This window comes from Toxorhynchites rutilus, chromosome 1 (genome assembly GCF_029784135.1).
Source record: "Toxorhynchites rutilus septentrionalis strain SRP chromosome 1, ASM2978413v1, whole genome shotgun sequence".
NCBI classification, from domain to species: Eukaryota; Metazoa; Arthropoda; class Insecta; order Diptera; family Culicidae; genus Toxorhynchites; species Toxorhynchites rutilus.
The window spans coordinates 141,655,767-141,665,911 of NC_073744.1; the positions used below are offsets into that span (position 1 = coordinate 141,655,767).

The 10,145-nt window shown below is 43.1% G+C and overlaps 1 long non-coding RNA gene across 1 annotated transcript; it reads right to left on the bottom strand.

Moving 5' to 3' along the window:
• Positions 1-5,424: 5,424 nt before the first annotated feature.
• Positions 5,425-6,217, bottom strand: LOC129763144 (uncharacterized). Its single transcript, XR_008740807.1, has 2 exons — positions 5,884-6,217; positions 5,425-5,827 (listed from the first exon to the last, which is right to left on the bottom strand). It is a non-coding gene; the product is annotated as an uncharacterized LOC129763144 (long non-coding RNA).
• Between the last annotated feature and the right edge of the window lie 3,928 nt (positions 6,218-10,145).

Consider the following 10,145-nt stretch of genomic DNA (forward strand, 5'->3'; position numbering starts at 1 on the left):
GATTCAAAATGTTGACAAAAGCTAAATAAATCCGAAATTAATCATACTCCATTCCGCGTGACTAGCTTTCTCCATCTAAAACACAAGTGACAAATATACCCGTTTTTCTCCGTGACGTGACAGTATCGTGGTATTCATAATAACACCGAGTTTATCAAAGTTGTCAAAGAGGCCTGACGTTTGTGATCAGGCCTCTTATATCAGTTTCGCTCTGTAGTATCCATTTACTCAATTGCCGCCATTCTATTGTGGAACTAATGACTGACTGAATGTGCTCAGTAATCCCTTCCATGACACCAACCGCCACACATTCGATCCTGACGCTTCCAATTCGAACATCACCATTGTTGCATGAAAGGAAACCCTTCAAATTAGTAGGATTTCATCTTAGGCTGATATCAGGCATTGCTTGATTCAATTTATGCCTCCGAGTTAGCAATACAAAGAGTCCATAGTGAGTCACGGAGACAAATCGCACTCGATACATCTTTAATGCGGCAATCAGGGGAAAGCGTGACGTTTGTGTGAATGAAAGAAAGTCAATTATCGATTAGAACACCACCCCCTTCAAAAAAGGAGGACGAAAATTGGTATGAATACTACACTGCCATAAATTACGCGAAGAGCACGAATTGACTGGGCGAGCAAAAATAGAAACGGGAATGTTCCGAACCGAGAGCAGAATGAATTTATGCTAAATGGGGCGCACAGATCATGACGATTGTCTCTTCAAGCGACAGCCCAATCAAATCAAGGACAATTGAATTGTTCAATTTCAGTATTCTATTCTGTCCAAATTCCGGTACCCTCGTTCATGATGGTATTGCTCGAACTCCAACCAAGGATTTTTTGTTGTTGTTCAAAGCCGTGATTTCCAACGCGTAGTTGTGCCGGCACGAACGTGTAAATTACCAGCGGACTCGTCCAGGCTGGTAAACAGCAATGATCCATGTTTACCTTATATTTCATGTCTCCATTGCAACCAGACACTTAACCTGTTTGTTTACAAGCCAAGCGCAAGGACAAAAAATACTCACCACAATCATCGAACACATGTTCCGAACGGCTTCATCGTGTAGCAGATCCGGGGCCAATAATGATAACAACGTATGTAACCATTTTTTGCGCAACCGTTGATGCCGCCGCCGCCACCGCTTCACTCATTGCTCGATCCGAATAATTAATGGGTGGTTTGTGTGCGGGGGCGAGCAGCAATGCTTATTGTTCACCGCTGCTGCGTATACGTGTCATAATACATCATCAAAAGCGTTTCCAATCTGTTCTCGTCATCGGAAGGAGGATATCCTGCGCGCTTCAGCGTTCCGACAGCAAACTAAGCTGAACAGATGGACGAACGGACAGAGACAGGACTGCTGCTTTTCCACGGATTGGCATACAGCGGGAAATATAGCTTAATACCGCGCTCATGAAAATTCATCAGTTATTTCGCTCGATGTTGATTGCCCAAGGCATTCATTCAATCATCATAACTCGCACTCGTTGTGCGATCGGACGAGAAAGACAGAGGAAATAAAAAGATAGTACATGTAGCCCCCGGAGGGCCAGGGCTTCATTTACACCAGACCCCGACGCGGATTATGTATCCACGCAGAAAGATTGGGTATTATTTTTACCCAACGTTGTTCAAGATTTTCCTACGGTCCGGAAAGGCTACGGCGCTGACGATAACTGTCAAGATTGTTTACTCCGACGGCTGGTGAACGGAAGTTATTATCCTGTTTCTGTGTTATTTATAGTTATGGGGGGCCACGTGCGTCATTTGTTTATCCAGCTGGACAGAGATTGTTTCCGTGCAGTTAACAGCAGCCGTTACTAGGGCATATCAAAGTATATTTTCCTACTTTCCACTTGCCAACCTTGAATTACTTAAAGTGACTGTATCTTACACGACGCGTGTTCGGAGCTCTAAACCCTCTTGAACATTCGCCCCTCCACGTGCCCCATATGTTCGCTCGTTGAGTACTTGAGTTTCGTAATTCACTCCCAATCAGCAAAACTCATAACTTTCATCGACTTCGAGCAGACGCCCGATGGGGAATGAATCGCAATGAGATGCCATGTCACACCGCCGGGAGAGTCACTGGCAAAGGAGAAAATCAATCCATCACCCGGCATTACTTGCAGAGTGCCTGGCTGGCAGGAACATTCTGTAACAGACAACAGCAATAAATGGAGGCCAAATGCTGATCCCAGCGGGTCTGGCAGGCGGTGTTGCCAGTTTTTAGAATGGCAGTAACACTTAAAATATATAAAATGGTTCTAAATGCAATGTAACACAGTCATTTTGAGTAAACCTTTATCATATTCTAATAAGACTAGTTGAAAAATTTACGACCGTATAGTTGACGTAGGATTACATTAGGCTATTTGTTGCAGGTTGATTTCGGATACTTTTGGAAAAGATACATCGCAGCCGACCACATGCAGTAGCGGCCCTGCTGTCTAATAATATTGTCGTCCCTATTCTGCACAATTTTCAACTGAAAAAAAAATGATAAGGGAATGTTGGCCTCCGGTTCCGACCGGTGAACCTGAAACTACCGCCCCTTGGATATCGGGAATGACACTACCAACCCAACATTTAGTAGTGTCAAATGAAAGGTATTACAATGCTGACAAATTGGTTGTATGGCGACCTTTTTCCTGCTCCCTTTATTTCAGTGTTTTTGCGTTGTTTTTTTGTTTTCAACGCTTAAAAAAGGAAAAGATAGATTTTTTATCTGAACAGAAAATGAGTTAAATGTTCTTGTAGATGTCGAAAAATTAAATAATAGAAAAAAGTCAGGGTGGTCCTAAACCGACCCTTTGTTTTTGCTCCGTATGTGGGCGTTTGTGTGTTGACCGTTGATCGTTGAGCGTTGAGCGTTGACGTTGCATTTGTTCTCGTTTCCGTTTGTGCATGGGTCCTTTTTCTACCACCATTTTGCTCTAACGCGTTCTTTTCTCTTTCTTTGTTTCATTTTAACTCTTTTTTTTTGTGCCAAAAAACGAGAATTCTATGTGATCAATGGCCGTTGCAATTTAGGAGTCGGATCAGGGCCACCTTCCCCTATCCTCTGGACTGACAACGGCGATTATTCTGCATCAACGTCAATTTAGTCCCCCTTACACACCGGAACAACCACTCAAAGTTACACAATACTTGTAGTTAAACATTTCAGGTGGGCGATGGTGCCTCTTTTCGATTATCCTGGTACATAATACCAGGGTGTAAGCGTTCATGTTCGATTACAATATCAAATGTACTGAATCAGGTTAGCCTCTTTGAGGAAATCCAGAGTGTCTCTTTCGTTCCGTGTGTCGTTTTGCAAAACGAAATCTAGGCCACCTGTTGAGCCGTATCTCCTACGAAGGTCCGCAGTTCGCATGCATTCTGTTAGAATATGCCCCACTGTCAGGCGGATGCTGTAAATGTTTGGGGTTCTTTTTTTTGCTAGGAAGTTATGAGTCAACCATGTATGCCCGATACGAAGACGTGAAAATCCTCGTTCCCCGGTGTGACCCGGAATCCAACATTGGATCGCACTACTATCTCTCACCTGATTCACCTATCTCAGCTTAAAAGGACTACTGTCAAACGCACCCGTGATTAGGCGAATTCCGCTGTTATATGCTGATTCCAGCATCAAATATTTATCTGCTTTACTTGCGAGTACGATACCATACACCAGTCGGGGGATTATCCAACTTTTGAAAATATATGAGCGTTCAGATGATCCGCGATATTTTTCTTGACCAGTTTTGCATTGAGGTTGAAATTCAAGTTTCTATCAATCATGACTCCGAGGAGTGTAGAGCTGTATCCCTCGGGGATAGCTTCGCCATTAAATAAAATAGGAGCTCCTTGCGCACCCTTGGTCCGTCGTCTCATTGCTAAAATACTTGATTTCTCACTAGAAATGGTGAAACCCAACTTCGTCTGCTCACATCGATACACTCTTGACTGCACTTTGTTATCAATTCCTGGATTTCTCACTGGAGAGGCAATCCCCAACTGCTACTTTGAATGTTCTGTCGGTTAGAAAGCTAGCAAGGTATGCCATTCCCGCAAAACCTCAGTTCGCAAGCGTTGCCAGAATATGGCGCCGCCATACCTGGTCGTAAGCCTTAGTGATGTCTAAGAGAGGTAGCTTTCGACTCCTAAACCAGAGCGGAATCCAAACTGCCGTTCGTCCAAGAGCTTCTCTCTTTCCAGCACCTCGGGTAGTCTTCTGTTAACCATCTTTTCCATCACTTTCCCCACGCAGCTGAGTAGCGTTATGGATCTATAGCCACTGACACTAGATGTTTTCTCTTTGGACTTGGGTAAAGGTATTACGACTTCAGTCTTCCACACACTAGGGATGGTGCCACGCACCCATATATCGTTATATACTTGCAGTAGCAAGCATTTCGCCGCGAGGTGCTTTAGCATGGGGTAGCCTATATAGTCCACACCGCATGCCTGCCCTTTCACTCTGCTGAATGCCCCATCAAGGTCGGATAGGTTATAGACCTCGTTATACTTGTCCGAGTTGTGTGTTGGGAAGTCGAGAGGAAGCCTTTCACATTCCTCCTTTAGCTCTTTGAATTGCGTAGGATAAACGTTCGAAGCCGACATTTCCGCAAATTAATCGGCAAGAATTTCACTAGTGCAAGCGGGATCATCGGTAGTACTACTACCGTTTATCAGCCTGATGGACTCTTGGAAAGTCCTCCCACTAAGTGAATTGATTCTCTGTCATAACTTTTTAGCTGGAAGTTCTGAATTTATTTTACTTATGAACTTCACCCAGCTATCCTTCTCAGATTTCCATACACGCTTTCTAGCAACTCGCTGAGCTGTAAGGAAGGAAATATAAGCTTCCCTCTTTCTGGAATCGTCGTCACTCAACCTCTCAAGTGCTTTAAGTGTTTTCCGTCTAAGACGTAGTGCTTCTTTAACTTCTACGTTCCATCAAGGGACCCTCTTTCTACCGGGCATCCTACTAGTGCGAGGAATGTGCTTTGTAGCAGCATTCAACGTAAGCTCAGTCAATTGGTCAAGATCGAGATGCGCGGAATCACGTACTGAACAATCTATATCGTCCCGATACCCCACCCATTCAGCTCCATCGAATTTCCACCATTTACGGTATCTGATCGATGGTTTGTTCCTAGCAAGGGTGATAATAATAGGAAAACGGTCACTGCTGAAAGTGTTATCAAAAGTAGCCCACATTCCGTTTTGCCTGCCAAGATCGGGTCGATGAAATGTCAACAATCGACCTCAAATGCTGCCACCTTGCAATCGAGTTATCGACCTTTCATATGCATTCATCGAACAACTTGACGCCACTTTTTCGCCAACATGTGCAAGGCGTCGACCTGCTTGCTGCTTGTTTGTATTGGTTTGTTATTGGAAATGAAAAGGAAATACATTGATCGATTTTAATCATTTTATTGAAAAAAAATAATAAAAATCCATGTATAATAAAAATAAGGTATATAATGGAATCGGTGCATCCGGGTTGTCTGGATTGACGATTCAAATCCGACTGAGTACATTGATGAATACCTCCTTGCCCTTGATGACACAGATATGTGGCTGAGGAGGATTCTTCAATGTGCGTGAAGCACGGGATCTCCGATGGGGAAAATTGCTCGAAATACTATCGATGGCCAGGTCCTGCTGCTGTTCCCCGGAATAGCACCCTGGACTTAAAGGATACTGCTGCGGGAAAGCTGATGCTGTTGGCTGGTGTGACAGAAGTGGAAATAAGCAATGTGGTGATGAGGGAAATCATCTTTCTCATTCGCCGATTGATTGAGTCGGATGTATTCATAGCTGAAACAAAATAAAATGATTAGTAAGTGAAAAGCAGAAATGAATTACCTACTCACCAGTTGTATGATCCGGATAAAAATGCGAACATTAAAATATCATGCGATTACGTTCGTTCACCTCGCCTATTTTCATTCTACTATACAACGGAATCAGTGCATTCGGGTTCCTCCGGGTGGTAATTCAGCTGAGCAAGTTGATAAATACCTCCTTGTCGTTGAGTTTTCGTGTCTGAAGAGGATTTTTGAATGTGCGCGAAGCACGGAACCTCTAATGGGGAAAGTTCTTCGCAATACCATACCATGGTCAAATTCTGCTGCTGCTGCTGTTAATGCTGTCCCCCGGCATTGCCAACAGGGGTTGGAGGTTACTGCTGCAGGAAAACGGATGTTGTTGGCCCTTGGAGGCGAATGAACTGCAAAGTTTAAAGCCTCTTAAAAACAAAGAAACATGAAACATGTTGTTGGCTGCTGTGATAGAAGTGGAAATCCGCACTGTGGTGATGGGAGAAATCATCTTTCTCACTTACCGATTGATGGAAGCAAACGAGTCGAATGTATTCATAGCTGATAAGACAAGATAAAATAATTAATAATTAAAAAGCCGAAATATATTTCATACTCACCAGTTGTATGATCCATTTGTTTTTGTTTGAGATGACAGTTTAGCGGAGTGGAAAAAAGAACCACCAGTGATGCCATTTGGTTTGTTTAATTATTCAGTATTTTCGACTAACTATCCGCGTTGGCGATATTGGGGAATAGGCATGACAGTATGGATTTGCAGAAGGAATGAATACACTTTTAAAATGAAAATTATGACTGAACATGATTTTTCCTTAATCAAATTAGTACTCTATGTAAGTGAAAATCACCATTGCCTGCAAGTGGTGAAAAAACGTCATAAAAAAATATGTTTTGAGATAATTGTATATTATAATGACAAGTTTTTTTTGAGAATATCTGAACGTCTATAGAAAATAATTCAAATTAGGGTCATGACAACGTACTTTAAGTAGAAAAAATTATGCCAAGAAAAACATTTCATACAAATTTTAGCAAATATAAACTGATTCGGGCCGACTAATATGATAGAGAATAGTTTGCCTCATACAAACTAATGCCGTATCCAGATGTCGATACCTAATCGTCGTCATCGACGTTACGGTGTTACGGTCGTTGTTAGGTCGATGTTTTTTCGTCGATTGGATTGTGGGAGACCATTGAAGCTTACTGGTTAATGTGGGGGAGATCATAGTCAAGTCAATCGCAGTGGTTTGACCTGACATATGGTCTTTTCTGGTGTGAGCCCCATCATTTGAGAAGATTATTGGCCAGGTCGATCACCGCCAAACCTCTACGGTTTGATTTGCTTGATCCCCAGAGAGGATCGTGCGCGTTCAAATCCCCTCTTAATAGGAGGGGAGCGTTAAAATTTAAAAGAACTTGCCCGATCTCTTGCACCACCGCACTACGATTGAGAAATCTAGGGGGTATGTACAGGTTAAAGTCGATGACATGTACGGGGTACATGATTTTCCGCTATCACCTAAGATCGGCAGGCTCGATGTTGTTGAACATTCTTTGAAAGTGATATCCTTGCGGATACCAATGGCAATACCATCTTTACCGGACAAAGGTAACCCTTGCGGACAAAGGTACAGCAGCAGCACTGGAGCTACGCTTAGGCGCAACGTTGGGCCTACCCTCCCTAGGGGAGGATGAGGAGCTTGGTTTGAACTTACCCGTGCTGGATAAGGAACCAGACCCAGACTTAGAGACGGCGCTAGGACCCCCAACCTTAACGGCGGGAGCCGCAGTTGATATGGGTTTCCCAGCTGCCGAGCTCGTGGTAGCCCCCTTCTTTGCAGAAGATACTTTGGGAGGAGTGGGCTTTCGAAATTTGAGGTGAGACCTGCTCCAGGCCTCAGACAAATTGCTGATTAGCTCGTTTATGATCTTTTCCAGCTCTGGGATTCTCTTTTCAAGTTCTCTGATAGGAGCCTTATCGGGAGAAGGACGCTATATATAGTGCGCTATTTGTGCTAATTTTCTCAGGAGTAGCACTTGGTGCAGGATCGATTAACCTCAAGGATTTTAAGACGCGTTCAATTTAGTCCTATAATGTTTTGTTCCTTCAGAAAAACAGGGCAACTTCTGCTGTTTAACACGTTCATCGCCCAAAGCGGCTTTTCTAAGTTTCTTGCGGAGCCCAACTTGCGGATTAATTATTGAATGAAGATCAAACTTAGTTTGTAGACAACTTTTACAACTTTTAATATTTAATTTAATTTGAAGATGAATTGACAACAATAACACATGCCAAAGTCATATTATATCGGTTTTGCAAAAAGCTGCTATACAAACCATCCGCACTATAAATTAATAAAAAGTATAGTATAAATATTATAATAATATGGTTATAATTTTATTATTTTTCTACATATCCTATAGTTACACCTTGGTGCCTATTCTATCAAATTTCTTTTAAAAATCCTATTCAATTTGAACGAGGAAAGTTTCACCCATATCTGGGTGACGGGGCGTCGAAAATGGTAAGCAGTGACCGTTGCTTCTGCAACTCCTGCAAAACAAATCATTCCTGCACTTTTCGACTGCTGGGTGCTCTTGCGAACATTTCCAGTACACCGCCTCTTGTCAGATATGTGTCCGAATTGGTAACACTTGTAATATTGTATTGGTTTGGGGATGTGTTTCCTGGTCTTAATGATCAGAAAACCCAAACGAACACTCTCTGGTAAAATTGACGTGTTGAACGTCAGGATAAGTAGAGGAGTGTTAACAACAATTCCGTCTACTTTTTTGGTAACTCGTTTAACTTTTACGACTTGTTGAGGTTCAATTCTCTCTCCAAGCCGCGCTCCGACATAGCCGACGTATTAAGGGTGGGGTGGAATGAATACTTGACCCCTGTATTGTCGATAAGTTTACCAACTTTCGCAAGCTTTTCAGCTTGGCTCCTGTTGGAAACCTCGACAATATATTTCCGCCAGCGATCACTGGTCCTAGCACCAACGATATACTCGCTGAAGTGGGCCAATGACTTACTGATAGTAAAGGGGTTCCAAGGAATCTCATATCTCATATCATATTTTTTTTATTTTTAACACCTGTTATCACAGGATAACATGAGAAGTTCACCAACATTTTCTCTGGATATCGACAATTGATATGTTTCTCTGTAATTTCAACACGTAACGACGAAGGATATGCTGAAAGAGATTTGGTTCCAGAAACCACCATTAGGAGCGCTAGAGTAAAATAAATACCTCTCCAGGTTTTGAGCGAGTCGAACTTCATTAACATAACACAGCATCCAACGTTATAGCATTCCATACTCGATTGTCTAGGGCCAAAGGCGAAATCTGACAGCACTTGATTGACAGCGAAACTCTCCACCCGACGACAGCGTCCTGAGAGTGTCTACATCCAAAGACGAGCGTCATTCCGGGCGGAAAATCGATTGATATCCTGAGCCTGCTGGGACTCGAACGAGTTCACCTAATGCATTTTTTTTCTCGCACCGTCGCGCTGGCCACCCACATCCGCACCCCACCCGCCACACTTATGTTCCACTAAAAGGTAGATCCTGTTCGGATAAACACGTTGACTTTGCTTAGCTTTGGGCGGGTGAGCCGACAAGCACAACAAAACTCCGAAACCGAGCAGAAGGAAGAAAAATCCTCACAGAGGAAACTTTTCCCATGTATCGATGCTGTCAAATGAACCTATCAGGATGTGTCCTTAGATGACGAGCGGGGGGCGGAGAAAGGGCTGGGGTGGTGATTGGAACAGCGATGAAACACAGATTCCTGGAGTGATGGAAACGAGAGGTGAAATGTGTTGATTCCATCATCATTATACGTTTTTGGAGCATGTAGTACAATATTCCATTACACGGGATGGGTGGGTGCGATTTCCCGATGCCTCCGACGGTTCGGACTCCGGCTTGTTGATGATGAAGCGTTTGTTGATACGGGATAACAAAATCATTTTCATTATTCGCAACCGATATCTTGCTCTGCCGTGTCGATAGAAAATACGCATCGATGCAGTGGGAGATGACCTGATTGGAATAATGAGTTCCTGCCAGGGCGTTGAGCAGCAGCCGAGTGGAAATAATTGCATTTACGGTTCGTATAAATACATTCTGAAACAGGCATAACTTTTGTTGAATATTTAATCGATAGCCACACGATCTGGTTTCGCGTTTCAAGTTACGCATCACTCATCCGACCGGGCGAATGGCGAGTGGCAGTAAAATTATCCAAATTACTGCGCATTTAATTAGAATTAATTTC